Genomic DNA, 16,392 nt, shown 5'->3' with positions numbered 1-16,392 from the left:
GTGAAGAGTTTGACAGAGCACTGAAAGACCTGAGTCGAAACAAGGCCCCCGGAGTAGACAACATTCCATTGGAACTACTGACGTCCTTGGGAGAGCCAGTCCTGACAAAACTCTACCATCTGGTGAGCAAGATGTATGAAACAGGCGAAATACCCTCGGACTTCAAGAAGAATATAATAATTCCAATCCCAAAGAAAGCAGGTGTTGACAGATGTGAAAATTACCGAACAATCAGTTTAATAAGCCACAGCTGCAAAATACTAACACGAATTCTTTACAGACGAATGGAAAAACTAGTAGAAGCCGACCTCGGGGAAGATCAGTTTGGATTCCGTAGAAATACTGGAACACGTGGGGCAATACTGACCTTACGACTTATCTTAGAAGAAAGATTAAGGAAAGGCAAACGTACGTTTCTAGCATTTGTAGACTTAGAGAAAGCTTTTGACAATGTTGACTGGAATACTCTCTTTCAAATTCTAAAGGTGGCAGGGGTAAAATACAGGGAGCGAAAGGCTATTTACAATTTGTACAGAAACCAGATGGCAGTTATAAGAGTCGAGGGACATGAAAGGGAAGCAGTGGTTGGGAAGGGAGTAAGACAGGCTTGTAGCCTCTCCCCGATGTTATTCAATCTGTATATTGAGCAAGCAGTAAAGGAAACAAAAGAAAAATTCGGAGTAGGTATTAAAATCCATGGAGAAGAAATAAAAAACTTGAGGTTTGCCGATGACATTGTAATTCTGTCAGAGACAGCAAAGGACTTGGAAGAGCAGTTGAATGGAATGGATAGCGTCTTGAAAGGAGGATATAAGATGAAAATCAACAAAAGCAAAACGAGGATAATGGAATGTAGTCGAATTAAGTCGGGTGATGCTGAGGGAATTAGATTAGGAAATGAGACACTTAAAGTAGTAAAGGAGTTTTGCTATTTGGGGAGCGAAATAACTAATGATGGTCGAAGTAGAGAGGATATAAAATGTAGACTGGCACTGGCAAGGAAAGCATTTCTGAAGAAGAGAAATTTGTTAACATCGAGTATAGATTTAAGTGTCAGGAAGTCATTTCTGAAAGTATTTGTATGGAGTGTAGCCATGTATGGAAGTGAAACATGGACAGTAAATAGTTTGGACAAGAAGAGAATAGAAGCTTTCGAAATGTGGTGCTACAGAAGAATGCTGAAGATTAGATGGGTAGATCACATAACTAATGAGGAAGTATTGAATAGGATTGGGGAGAAGAGAAGTTTGTGGCACAACTTGACCAGAAGAAGGGATCGGTTGGTAGGACATATTCTGAGGCATCAAGGGATCACCAATTTAGTATTGGAGGGCAGCGTGGAGGGTAAAAGTTGTAGGGGGAGACCTAGAGATGAATACACTAAGCAGATTCAGAAGGATGTAGGTTGTAGTAGGTACTGGGAGATGAAGAAGCGTGCACAGGATAGAGTAGCATGGAGAGCTGCATCAAACCAGTCTCAGGACTGAAGACCACAACAACAAAAACATAGTGAAACTAATGACCCTGGTTATAATTGCTGTCCATATTCGTTATATTTTGCAGTCAAATAAAAAGAACCCACTGAGGATGGAGTAACGGCACATTAACGTATAAACAAAAAGAAACTGTGTTTTGCTCGAGATGGAATTCTTATGTATATCTTTATTGTTTAAGCAAGCGTGGACGTAAACAGTGAGCTTCTTTCAAAAAATTCTGTATGAATATTTCGTGTCCTTTCTTAAATTCCTGTTTCATTTTCTAGCAAACCTGATTTTCACAGAGAAAACATATTTGGCAGTGTAAAATAAAGAACACATTCGCATTATTACATCATAATAACAGACTTACAGCAATTAGCGAAAGGAAGATGTTGGTATAAAAGGACTGGGAGAACAGACCTCAGTAATTTTTAGAAAATGAGACATTGTAACAAAGAGCTGTTGCCACAATAGCCTTCTCTGGCCTGCGGCGGCGTTTCGCTCACGTGTATTATCCTCTCGTTTATCACATCCCTCGGAAAATCGCCATTGTACTGATCCCAAAGCGATTAAAAATACCTCGTTCGCTTAAATAAAAGGACTGTGCATCTACCTGTCTTACTTCAGTAAATATTGTCTAAATTCCATACAGATATAGAAATCCTGTTTGCCAAAAAATATCTCGAACGTGAATCGTCAGCGTTCCCTTGTGTAGTACGTCATCGATGATAAAATGTACTTCAGTTCTGGCTCTTTCTCACTACCTATGCACGTAAACAATAACATTTCAGTAATACGATAATAATCTTCAACTCAGTCGATGCGTCTAATGATCGTAGTAAAACATAGACTATTGTTACCAGAAGAAAATTACATACAGCTAAATGCCAGAATTTCTCAGCCACTGTCCACATTCGGGTGAATCTGTTTCTACTTTCCTGATAGTAACCCGACCCCGACACCAAGACCGACTGGAAGTGACAAATCATGTTGATGAGGCAGTAAAAGACTTATCAGAAAAAGTAGAGTCTATCTTTGATTAATCATTTGAAGAATATGAGTTACTGAATTCAAAAATGGTTCAAATGGCTCTGAGCACTATGGGACTTAACATCTGAGGTCATCAGTCCCCTATAACGTACGAAGAAAGTACTTGGGCTCGACCAAACAGATCTGTATGAACGTTTGGTTACGGGACCATTATGTACCTCTGAATCTGCTGGTGGGTGTCGTTTTTCTGCAAAACTCTGCAGTCATGCTCTAGATATCACTGTAGATGTAATTGTAGACGTCATACGCAATGTAGCGATCTTAACTATAAATGTAAATGCGGAATGTCAATAAAATGCTCCGAGCAATACGAATGACTGCGAAACGCACAGTGAAGAAATGCAAGTTGGTCGCATGGCGTATGTGCACATTCTATAATATCAGTGTTGAACGCCACGTCAATGACACTTTTGAAATTGTTCACTGGTTCACCAATATCGTAGTCAGAGTTCTGCCACGCGTAACGAAGCATTGGTCTGTATACTCCCGCAGTTAACTGATTGTAAATGACAGAATGCATATTCATGGTAAAGAATCTGTCGTGCAATTTCGGCTGCATATTACTGGAACGTAGTTTAATGGAGTCTGTTATTCTCTTGGCATATATTTTATATTGCCTGAAGAAATACACATCCAGAGGTTATGCATATTTTGTAGTTTTAGGCGGAATGATTTTTAATTCTACATGTTTTCCGCCAGATGCTTCCAGTAGTACTCGTTCATCCTTATGTCCAGACCAGGAGTCACAAAGTACTAATGACTTTCTCGACAAATGTGGATTCAAAACTGACAGAAAAACCGTCTTCAGATGTTGTTTCGTTATCTTCCCACTCACGCTTGAATCGACGACGACATTTGGAGGGCACCACGTTTCTATTTCCCTTGACACGCGGAGTCCAAACTTTCCACTGGATTCTTGGAAGCAAATATAGAGTTTGTCTGCCAATCGTCCGTCCATTGATATAGCAACATCGATCGTGTGACTATGTGTTGCACAGTTAACTGATTGCAACATAGCGACAGTGTTTCTCTCCCCTTTCATGGATAGTGTTCTGTCACAAGAATGTTCATAGTTGAACTGACTCTGATCACAGTTCCATACAGAACTAGTATCAAAGTTTTCTCTCGTGATATGCTCATTGACGTCAGCAACAAACGATTGAGCTCTTTCAATCAGCTCTTCTTCGTCATCCTTATCTTTTCGTGCTTGGAGCATAGTGATACGGCGAGATGTTATCCTAAACTACTTTTTTAAATTAGTAATAAATCCTAGTGAAGCTGTAAAGTTTGTACACCCGAGATTCCTGGCTACGTCCAATGCCCAATATTGTAAATGCCAATAATGAACGGCGGAACGGCATTCTCGTACTTCATCGAATTTCGCCATTACACCCTTCTTGATGGTCTTGAACAGCAGTGTACGATTACTGTATTTCCTTCTCTTTTCTTTGCCACGTAATCCAGTATGTTTTTAATATTGCGTTTAGACTTCAGTTTAGGGTATCTTTTCAGAAGCTTGTCGTATGTGTCGAAACCTCTTACGTGATAATCATCGTACATGTTCTCCAGTGTGTTGTCATCAAACACCGTGATGATACTTGCAACTTTAACCTTCTTCTTGGGAGACCGTTGGTATTCACTGCCACTGCTTCCATCGCCTCTTCCCGACTTGCCGTAGCACTACCGTTTGCAATGAGTTGTTCGTCATTATCATCCCTATCATCATCATTATGTGTTAGTGTTACAACAGTATCTGTTTCTAACTTATGATCATATTTCTGCACTATAATAGATACCGGAAAACATGCTAATGAATAGTCTTCTACACCAGTACCATCTTCACGAAGAAGGGTTCTCCGTAACTTCATCTCAACCAATCGCAATACATTAGCAGGATTGATTACCAATCGCCGAGCCATCTGACGCTTCAATACACAAATAATGTCACAAAACGCAACTTCAGAGGCACACTGCACCGTCCCTACCGATCCCGACTGGCGTGCCGGCAAGTCAGTGTGCAATGCGGCATGGCATACGCAGAGGCCTCTAACAGACGACTGCAGAGTTTTGCAGATGCGAGAGTATCACTAGTGCAATAAGAGACCTTTACATTATTTCCCACACGAAGTTGGTGTATTTGTGTTTGTTCGAGCCCAAGTACTTTCCTTGTTAGAGCTACTTAAACCTAACTAACCTAAGGACATCACACACATCCATGCCCGACGCAGGATTCGAACCTATGACCGTAGCGGTCGCACGGTTCCAGACTGAAGCGCCTAGAACCACTCGGCCACATCGGCCGACCAGTTATTGAATTAAAAACCGGTACTATAATTTGTTTCGGGGCATTGTGGTATATTCGGGCTTTAACCTCGATAGTTTCATTTAGTTCCGATAGGTGACGGTGCTATACGTAGTCTTCAAAATGGCGTCTGTAGCGGAGGTGCTTTCCAAGCAGAGAGCTGTCATTGAGTTTATTTTGGCGGAAAACCAGAGCATCTCAGGGATTAACAGACGCTTGCAGAATGTCTACGGAGACTTATACAAAAGCACGGTGAGTCGTTGATTGAGCCATCTGTATTCATGGCAACAAGGTCACACAAATCTGTCCAATCTTCCGCGATGCCGGTCGACCGCTCATAGCTGTTTACTTCTTCAGTGTTATAACGTGCGGACATTCTCATCTGAGGTGATCAACGGTTCACAATCAAACACCTCGCTGTACGTCTTTATGGTAGTACTCACACACTCGTACACCAGTTGGAGTTCTCAAAGTGATGTGCCAGCTGGGTTCCTCATCTCCTAACAGTAGACTTCAAACAGGAACGAAGGGCGATCTATGCGGAACTGCTTGCGTGTTACGAGGGCGACTGTGATAATTTTTTGTCAATCATCGTCACATGAGGTGATAAAACGCAGGTTCATCACTTCGAACGGATAAAAACGGCAATCCATGGAGTGGCACCACACCAGCTCTCCTCTGAAAAAAAAAAGTTCAAAGCCGCACCCTCAACCAAGAATGTCACAGTGACGGTGTCCTGGGACTCTGAAGGGGTCGTTCTGTTTGATGTCCTCCCTCATGGTGAAACGATCAGCTCTGAAGTGTACTGTACTATCCTCAGGACATTGAAGAAACGACTTCAACGTGTTCGTCGCCACAAAAATGCAAACGAACTTCTCCATGCCTTCCCAAATCAGCCCACCCAAGAGAAGCTCACAAAACTTCACTGGACTTTTCTTCCTCATCCACCGTACAGCCCAGACCTCGCACTTTCCTACTTCCCTCTTGTTGACCCAATGATGGACGCACTCCGCGGGAAGTAGTACCTGGATGATGGGGAGGTTATTGATGCAGCAAGACGTTGGCTGCGACGTACACCACCAGAATGACACCATGCGGACAGACGGCCCCCTCAGTAAGGTGGCGAAAGGCCGTCGCATTGAAGAAGAATGCGAGTAAAATAATGTTTTGTAGCCAAAAATGTGAGGAATAATGTGGTGTGTTGGAATCCTGAATAAAACCAACTTGCTTTGAGGAAGAAAATGATTGCATTACGTACTGAACGCCCCTCGTAATTTACATCGCTATGGACGTATTCAATAATCCCCAAGTTATTTCGTGATATTTATTTGACTCAGTAGCTGCGACCGTCGGCGAGTACAAGTCGCTATTTTGAGCGACAGCGCAGGGTTCCCGGTTTTCAGGGCACAGGGACTGTTCTCCTATCTGGAAACGACAGTCTCTGCTTAATCTAGCTAAAGCACAGTGGCGTGTCCCGACCTGGTGGTTTTCAGAAACGAGTGTTTCCCACAAAGTGACTGGCGTTTCTTAATAGGAAATAGCAGTGCCTGTGTTACTAACAAGGGAACGTCCCCATCGCAACCCCCTCAGATTTAGTTATAAGTTGGCACAGTGGATAGGCATTGAAAAACTGAACACAGATCAATCGAGAAAACAGGAAGAAGTTGTGTGGAACTATGAAAAAAATAAGCAGAATATACAAACTGAGTAGTCCATGTGCAAGATAGGCAATATCAAGGATAGCGCGAGCTCAGGAGCGCCGTGGTCCCGTGATTAGCGTGAACGGCTGCGGAACAAGAGGTCCTTGGTTCAAGTCTTTATTTTCGCAAAGTTATGATCTGTGCGTTCGTTCATTGACGTCTCTGTTCACTGTAATAAAACCGTGCGATTAGTAGACGAAAGGACGTGCCTCTCCAATGGGAACCGAAAACATTTGATCGCACGGTCATACGTCAACCGATTCCTCCACAGGAAAACACGTCTGATATATTCTATACGACACCGGTGACGGCATGTGCGTCACATGACAGGAATATGTCGTCGACCCACCTAACTTGTACACTTGCCGAATGGGTAAAAAGATTCTTCTACCTTGCCCGATTTAGGTTTTCTTGTGGATGTGATAATCACTCCCAAAAAAGTAATGAAAACATAAGAGTTTGTCACATAAACTGCAACAAATGAATGAAACAGTTTCACATTCCCATAGTTTTCCCTGTGCTCTGTCAAAACATTTGTTTTAACGTTTTCAAATTTTCCCGTGTGTAGACCGTCAAATCCTGCATATGTCCAAGCAAATCTGAACATGTCCTGGAATTTTGGAGAGCGAAGTTGATTATTTGTGAGTGCCTGAACTTTGATAAATATCTGAAAATAAAAAATTGAACTTTTCACTCGAGGGAAGACTTGAACCAAGGACCTCTCGTTCCACAGCTGCTCACGCTAACCACGGGACCACGGCGCTCCTGAGCTCATCCTCTCCTTCATGTTGCCAATCTTGCGCATGGACTACTCAATTTGTATATTTTGCTTATTTTTTTCATAGTTCCACACAACTTCTTCCTCTTTTCTCGATTGATCTGTGTTCCGTTTTTCAAGGCCTATCCACTGTGCCAACTTATAACTAAATCTGAGGGGGGTGCGATGGGGAGGTTCCCTTGTAATGAGAACGACGCAACGTTCCTGGCAGCGTGGAGGAGGCAAGTTTTGAGCACTCTGGGGCGGAGGTAATGAGTCTGTATGTATTTCAGCAATCTGTAATTATTCTCCCTGAGTTTGAAGTGCAGAAAATATTGAGAAGTGCGGTTCCCTTCCCCATGCAGGTATGGGAACCGTCTTAGTAAACTGCCTGTTAGCAAGGTGGGCGTTGTTGTTTGGCTAATATACATTGACTATTTAGAAACAATCCGCCAAACAGAGCATGGAGTAAGTAGCTAGCTGGAGATGTTTGTTATCAGATGCGAGAGTTATTACAAGAAAATAAATAGCGTTTTGCTCCAATGGAAATTTTGAAGTGTGTTGTTCTTGCTTATGTCAATATCCTCTTTGACTTCAAACTGTGATCCTATGATGTTTATAGAGTTGACGGTATAAACTGGTTACCGACAGTGTAGTAACCGATTGCAGTACTCGTTGTCCAATCCAGTGGTCAGATTTCGGAGTTTTTTGAAAGTAGGCAGATGACTATATGGTATTGAGAAAGTGACTATTGTAACCCTTTCTTGGAGGGGGGGGGGGGGTCAAGGCGAGGCTGGCGATCATATAGACAGCATATGTATGAGAGTGTAAAGGCATTAGCCAGGCCCCGCAACAAAGCAGTATCTCACGTGACTTGTCCTGTGCATAGCATGGCGCGAAAACTCTAGCACGGCCGCCCTTGCGGCGTTGTCGCTACGGAAGACACAAAATGGTGAACGATAATGAACGTTTCAGCGCATCCCCAGATAATGTAATCGCTCCCTACCAGAGCAGGAATAGAGAAAGGAGGACAGATGAAATTATCAGCTTTCTACTTTTTTTTATTGCGGTGTATGTTCCAGGCCGCGTGGGATTAGCCGAGCGGTCTAACAAGGGAATGGTCAGACTTGCCATGCCGAAACATGTATTGCTTTTTTTAGCACTGTTATTTAACTGTGCAAAAGATCCGTATGCAGAATTGTAGCTGCTGACATGAACTGGAAGTCACCTACAAAAAAATCAGGAACGTGGCTGTGTTTCCTGCTTGGCGCTTGCAGTGACGGCTGGCCACCCCTGGAAATGGCGAGTCGCGAGCGTTGTGCGCATGGTCGGGAAGTGCGGCCGTCTTACCGCGGCGTTCACTAAAGAGGAATATCGCTGCACGGTTTTGGTGGAAACGGGAAACGAATATTCGTTTCTGTGGCATCCACGTCCTTTTAATTTCTGGTACGTATTTCGAGACATTCCGTCCTGAAACTGGTTAGAGATGCGAAAGACGTTCTGTACATGTTCATCTATACTCCGCAAGCCACTTTACGGTGAACATTCAATCTCCCCTCACAGGTGATGGTGAACCCTGTAAATGTTTTGCTGCTTGCCATGGAGATATGCCACAGACGCCAAATGAAGCAATCAACAGAAAACACGCGTGAAGACTATGTGTTGTGCGACATGATTATTAAACTTCCAGACGAGCATGTAAATGGCGCAGACATGTGGCTAGAAACAACTGAAACACTCGATATTGCAGACTGTGAATCTACAGACGGCGAAGACACCGACGAAAGTTGCACTCATGAAGACTCTTCGAGTGATAGTGCCACGTACCATCATCAATTATCTCCGAAAGTAACACCAGCAACTATAATTACCTTATCAGACAAAGAAAAAGCGGTGACGTATTGGTTGAACGAAAGTGGTAAGAAACGCCTATGTGTAAGTACTGTTCAAAATAAGTATCGGTTTGTCCGTTCTGAAAGTGAATTGTCTAGATGGAAAAAGGAAGTCGGTGGACGACGTAAGAGTCGACTGCAAATTGCGACGGAGATAAATGCGCGACTTTTTGAGCTATTTACCGATGCCAGACAACAGTCATTTAATGTCAGCGATACAACTTTGCGTGATTGGGCGTTAGAGATTGCCAACACGATAGGCGCTATAGAATTTACAGCTTCTCAAAGTTGGAGTACTCGCTTCAAAAGATCACATAAAATTGTGGCAATAAAAATAATAAAATTTGTATCGCGAAACAGGTCGGAAAATGAAGTGACACAAATCGAAATGATAGAAGCTTTTCTTACGAACGCAAAAAATAAGATTGCTAATTTTAGTGAATCGTACGTGTACAATGCAGATCAGTCAGGTTTTCAAAATGCGTGCGAAAAGAACACTGTCATTCAAAGGGGAAAAACATATTGAGGCGATTGCGCAGTCCACGACTGCACTCACCCATTCATACACTATAATGCCCATAATTAGTCTGGATGGTTCATTTCTGCCTAAACTAGCCTACATGTGTGTCTTCAAGAAACAACTGGACGTTTTGGACCACGTGTCAAAAGAACAATGTTCTACGCAAACAATCTTGTGGTAGACGCATCGAAGTCTGGAAAAATGGGAAATGAAAACGTTACACTTTTCATGCGTCATGCTTTTCTTCCGTTCTGCGGGAACAAATCTCTTCTCCTTCTAGATTCGTGGTCAGGTCATAAAAGGTCTGATTCATTAAAAGCTGTATTTCGAGCCCACCCTGACAAAGAAGTAGAGATACTTCAGATTCCACCCGGCACGACGAACATAATTCAACCTTTGGGCAGAGAATTTTTCCGTCAGTGGTAGGCATTTTACAGAAAACTAACAGAAAATTATTGTGTGCAGATCACTGCAATTTCCTGTGTATCACCGTGACAATATTCTCAAGCTGCAATCAGTAGTACATTATCAATTTTCCTCCCCACGGTTTCAGAATTTGATTAAATATGCGTGGCACTCCTCGAAATATACTGATACTAGGCCTGATTCATTCCTAACGCCAGCCAAGTTTTGTCTACGGACATCTAACAACGTCTGTGATTCGCAGGGCTGTCATATGTCGTCTTTGCTTGTATGCTCTTGGTGCACAAAAAACCTGTTTTGAACATTGTATCAATATTTCGCAGTTTCGAGGTAATTACAAGAAATAAAATTTGGACGTGTTCTAAACCGTATTTTTATTTGTGTCTATTTCATAGCTATTTGGAAAGAATGTTGTAGATAACATATCAGCCATATTTGTCAACGAATGTTTAATTATCATAGATCCCTTCCACTGGGGGAATCAGCTCTCTCACTGCTGTGGCAAGAGAGCGGCGCGTAGCGAACGCCACCTTGTCCCTAGATGGCGTTGGTATAACGTAGCGAGAGAGGTCAGGGTTGTACAAGAGGCAGTTATAAGCGCGGAAACCATGCGACAATAATGTCTTACTTCATCAAATTGTTTACAGACTTCCAGTTCATGTCAGCAGCTAAAATTCTGCGTACAGACTTCTTGCAATGTTAACTCACAGTGGTAAAAAAAGCAACACAGGTTTCGACATGACAAGTCTGACCATTCCCTTGTAAGTCTCACCAGTCTGCCTTCGGCAGTGACACAGTGCGGACCGTGTTGTTTGCCGGCCGCGCTGTGGTGCGCGCGCCTGTTTGTTTACGCCGGAGCAACTTCGCGTGTGCGGTGTTGTGAGTCTAGAACGAGATGGCACACTCGTACAGAAAAACGACTTTGAAGTTCAGATTTGCGAACGACTATACGCGACCAAAGGCACACGAGACTGAACGTTTTTTAAGAGAAGAGGTCAAAATCGGTCCACAGGAAATCGTGGGAACCCATTTATCGATCGTTTCAAGCGTCGTCTATGTCAAGCTTGTTGACGAGGCTGCTTGCGAAAGACTTCTACAACGATCACCGAACGGGTATCGTTTCTGTCATGCCTACGGGAATGTTGGTGCGGTTACGGTCGATCACGCGGGAATGGAGATCCGCACTATACGAGCCTTCGAACTTCCGTTTGAGGTCCCGTCTGAACTTGTTATCGACGCCTTTCGATCATACGGTACAGTTCTATCCCATGTGGCCGAAAAATGGACTTGTTTTACCACATACCCCGTCCTAAATGGGGTGAGACAAATACGGATCGAACTGCGAAAGCACGTCCCCTCTTATTGATACATAGGAGGTTGTCGAGCGATTATAATCTATGATGGACAACCACGCACTTGCTCGGGGTGCGGGAAAGAAGGTCACGTACGCTCGGAATGTCTCCAGCGACGTTTAGTGCAAACCCCACGGGATGACGTTCAGGTGGCACAACAGATGACTGTCTTACCGTTTACCTTTGTGGAAGCCCTGAGAGGAGACGTGAGGGGGATTTCAGATGGGCACCAGCAGCTGCGCCCTATAGAGAACATGGACACCAACGGACTGGAACTCCGACCACCGGTTCCACCACAGCAGACACAGGACACCACACAAGAGATGCAGCTGACGGCCGCTCCAGGCTCATCCGTGGTGGCTGCCAGTCCTTCCACCGAGAGCGTGATAGGCCAGGCCCAGGACGGAGGATACGCAACCCAGACAACTAATGCGGAAGCAAGGCAACGGAAACAGCGTTCGCCGAAGAGAAGAAAGAAGCGTCGACTGACTTCTGCTGACGATAGCCATAGTCCCGAGGGGACAGTGGACGACAAAGACAGTATCGACCTGAGACCAGCGGATTCAACAGATACCGTGATGATGGTGCAGGAATTACACAGCGACGATAACTTGAACTCCCCTTCTGGTGACCGGAAGGCAGAAGTGGAGATGACAACTGTCCAACATCAGAGCGGTGACAACGTTGCCTACCGTCCTTCGGCCAGTTCCGGAACTATGCTGGGGGACTGGGCGCAAGAAACGGACCAACTGGAACAGAATCACCATCGCTTGATGACACCCCACTACAACTGATGAACACACTCCAGGCGTACCGCATTGCAACGAGAAACATTAATGGCATTCGAACAATGCTTAAAATTCAAATGCTGAAAGATATATTACGCGCTGCAGACGTGGACATTGTACTCCTACAAGAAGTGCGTTTCACATCGCCGCCAGAGATCTACGGCTACGAAGCACATTATTCAGTGCACGATGAAAGTGGATGCGGTGTGGCGATCCTCACCAGGGAAGGAATAGGACTGGAGGAAGTCATGTCTCTCCCTTCGGCACGTGGCAAAGCGATCACTGTCGACGGCGTTCGTTTCATCAATTTATACGCGCCATCTGGCTCCACAAAGAACGACCTTTTACACCGAAGAGATAGCACTGTTGTTCGCTGGACGCTATCATAACTATATAGTGGGCGGCGACTTTAATTGTGTCGTCGACCAAAAGGACCAAGTACCTCATTATGTGCCATGCATGGAACTGCGTGCTTTGATTACCGAAATGGCGCTTCTGGATACCTGGGAACTGCAGCATGGCGACAGACCGGGTTATACGTTTGTAACGGGACACTCGGCGAGTAGACTTGATAGAGTGTATGTGACACGAGCTCTACGGACAGCGATACTGGATGCCGAAATCTGGCCAGCGGCTTTTAAGGATCATATGGCGAACCTCTGTACGATTTCACTAACGCGTCAGAAGATATGGCGGAGTAAGGGTCACTGGAAAATGAATAGTGCACTTTTACGTGACGCTGCATGTCGCCGGTCGATAGAGGCGGTCTGGGAGACCTGCGTTCGCCGCCAACGAGCATACACCTCGGTTCTCAAGTGGTGGATTAAATGCGCAAAACCAACGTTACGGAGAACGTTGATACGATACGGGCAGGACAAATCGCAGTGGAACCGCACGACGGCTGATTTTTATTTTACAGCCCTGAGGGAGCTGATGACGCAACAACCATCGCCGGAAAGACACACGGCCATGCGTAAGATAAAAGCCAAGTTATTACAGCTGACGAGACTAAGAATGGAAGGTATAATGGTCCGGGCGAGATTGGCGGACACAGTTGCTGCCGAAACCCCCTCCATGCACCACGTAGTACGTGAACCCAACGCCGACGAAGGACATTGATCAGGGAACTAATCTCTGAAACTGGCCAGCAAGTTGTGAACCAGCGTGATATTGCGCATGTGTTTACTGACCATTTCCGCCAGTTATATGGACCTGTACAAGTGAACGACACTACATGATGTCTTCTCGGAAATTCCAGAAAGAGGACCACCACTGGATGCAGAGACTCATCACAGCGATAACAGAGGATGAGCTGACAGACGCAATTACCTGGGGGGCTCCGAACAAGTCCCCAGGACAGGACGGCTTCCCAATTGAATTTTACCGCGCCTTTGCATACCTCATGGGACGTACCTGGATTCAGATGTACAACGAACTGTTACCGCAGACTGAGATACCTGCCGAATTCACGGAGGGTATCATCATCCCAATACCCAAACCACGCGGTGGCAGAAGGCCAGGAGATTATAGACCACTCACTCTCTTGAACTGCGACTATAAGATTTTCGCGCGCATCCTTGCGGCTCGCCTGCGGTCTTCAATTTCTGATAGACTCCTCATAGATCAAACTTGCCTCGGCGGTAAGAGTAACGTACATACGGCGCTCGGTGACTACCGAGATATCATCGCATTAGCAGCGGCATGCCGAGTGCGTGGGGCACTAATCGCTATTGACTTCGATCATGCGTTCGACAGAGTGGATCATATCTTTTTGCACGCAGTGAGGGGCAGATTGGGAATGCCACTGGCCTTCATTCTAGTGATCATGCGACTGTTACACAGCGTGCGATCAAAGGTCTCGGTGAATGGGTGGGGCACTGACTACATTGTTATTTCCAGGTCAGTTCGTCAAGGTGGCCCCCTTAATGGTGGCTATGGAACCCTGTGTATACGGTCTCCGATGACGGTTGGAGGGTGTGCCGTTGCCACAACTGACCTTTCATTGCCGCGCTTATGCTGACGATGTGGTGCTGGTGGCAAGGACAGGCGACGAAGTACGTACGGCGTTGGCATGGATACAGCGATACGGGATGGCGGCAGGAAGCGTGCTTAATCTACAGAAGTCACGCTGTATGAATGTCGGTCGAGGATTACAACCGGGGGAGGAAGGCCTGCTCATGTTAGTTAAGACCATAAAATGTCTCGGTGTTACGTTCCACATTACGTTCCACACTGATGTGCAGCGGACAGCAGCGGATAACTACCGACGCATATTGAAGCTGATGCGGACAATGGTGCTGTTACAGAAATTAAGAGCGTTGGATATGATTCAGAGGGTGACCTATGTTAACGTATACCTAGCACCGAGACTCACTCACGTAGCGCATGTCCTGCCTTTAAAGCGCACAATGGCATCGCGGATACAAGCAACTTTTGGAACCTACGTGAGTGTGGGACACCTGTTTAAGATCCAATACACAACGCTTACGCTACCACCTGGAGAGGGTGCACTTGGTCTAGTGAACGCATATGAAAAGGCACGAGCGTTATTCGTCAGTACGATTTTACGGCAGTGGCGCGGTCAATTTCGCAATATCTCGGGTGCGCTGGCCGATGTACTAGAGCCCACTTCATTGCTGCCCCCAGTCAATGTGGGCCATATTTCACCGAAGATGTCACATTGGAGCTGCGCTGGTGCCACAGGAATACCCTGGAAAAGAAGTACACAGACAAGAACTGGCGACAGATATTGCGCGTTATACGGAACGTTTACCTCCAAACGTCGGTACGCTCAACATGGTATATGGTGGTAAATAGGAAGTTCGCAACGAATCAACGGCGGCACGCGATTCATTTGGCAGACACTCCACTATGTTTAGGCTGCGCAACAGTGGACACTGATGAACATCGTTTAGCATGTAGTGGGACGGCTCCAGTGTGGCACTTGTCACAACAAATATTGGCGTTCCTGTTACGCTCCGCCCATCACACAATTTCATCAGACGCACTTTTTTTCCCCCAAGAATCTTATTTCCCGGTCCAAAAAACCAATGCAGTGACATGGGTACGGGGAATGGTGGTGGGCTACGTCTATAACGAATCAGAAAAGGACAAAATGGATTTTTGGCATTTTCTCCTGGCTGGACACACGAAGCTGCAACAGCATAAGAAATATGGGCAAGACTTCGCTAATTACTTGCGACTTACATTTAACGACCCTCCGGCCAGATGGGGTGTGACGTTTGAGAGATGAGATAGACGAAGAAACCGAGAGAGACATCGATCACACTTACGGACCCTTAGTTAATTTCGAGAAGACGACCCAGTCTTACCCCAACGTCTGGAGAACGAGTCGATAGATGGCTCTCTTGCTCTATCGAACGTCGGGTCGTGAGCAGGTGTCGCCCCCGACACGAATTTCATTTCATTGCTACAGGAGCATGTTTCTTTTATATTTGCACTATCCGCAATGTCTTCATGTCTTTCATTTGGACATTTTCAGTTTTATCCATTTCCTTAATTACTTAATTTTCTAATTAGCCACTATTTGTCAACATTTGGACATTGTAGACACTATTTATGTGGTAGGTAGTACAACAAGATGTATGTCAGCAAAGGTTGTAAGTCTGACATTGAAAAAATAATAATAATAAAAACAACAATTAAAAAAAAGGCTCTGCAGTCAAGGATTGTGCGGCTGGTCCCGGCGGAGGTTAGAGTCCTCCCTCGTGCATGGGTGTGTGTGTTTGTCCTTAGGATAATTTAGGTTAAGAAGTGTGTAAGCTTAGGGACTGTTGACCTTAGCAGTTAACTCCCATAACATTTCACACACATTTGAACATTTTTGGATGTTCCAGTTCAACAAACGACTTTTGTAAATCTATTTCTCATCCGCAAATACACTCCTGGAAATTGAAATAAGAACACCGTGAATTCATTGTCCCAGGAAGGGGAAACTTTATTGACACATTCCTGGGGTCAGATACATCACATGATCACACTGACAGAACCACAGGCACATAGACACAGGCAACAGAGCATGCACAATGTCGGCACTAGTACAGTGTATATCCACCTTTCGCAGCAATGCAGGCAGCTATTCTCCCATGGAGACGATCGTAGAGATGCTG

General features: G+C 45.0%; 1 protein-coding gene across 1 annotated transcript in view; it reads left to right on the top strand.

Annotated features, from left to right (window-relative positions):
- LOC126185878 (follistatin-related protein 5-like) overlaps positions 1 to 16,392 on the top strand; it is a 566,088-nt gene that overhangs the window by 249,352 nt on the left and 300,344 nt on the right. The window lies entirely within an intron of this gene.

This window comes from Schistocerca cancellata, chromosome 1 (genome assembly GCF_023864275.1).
Source record: "Schistocerca cancellata isolate TAMUIC-IGC-003103 chromosome 1, iqSchCanc2.1, whole genome shotgun sequence".
NCBI lineage: Eukaryota > Metazoa > Arthropoda > Insecta > Orthoptera > Acrididae > Schistocerca > Schistocerca cancellata.
Note: the sequence above shows the minus strand (reverse complement) of the source record. Positions and strands in the feature narration are given on the sequence as shown.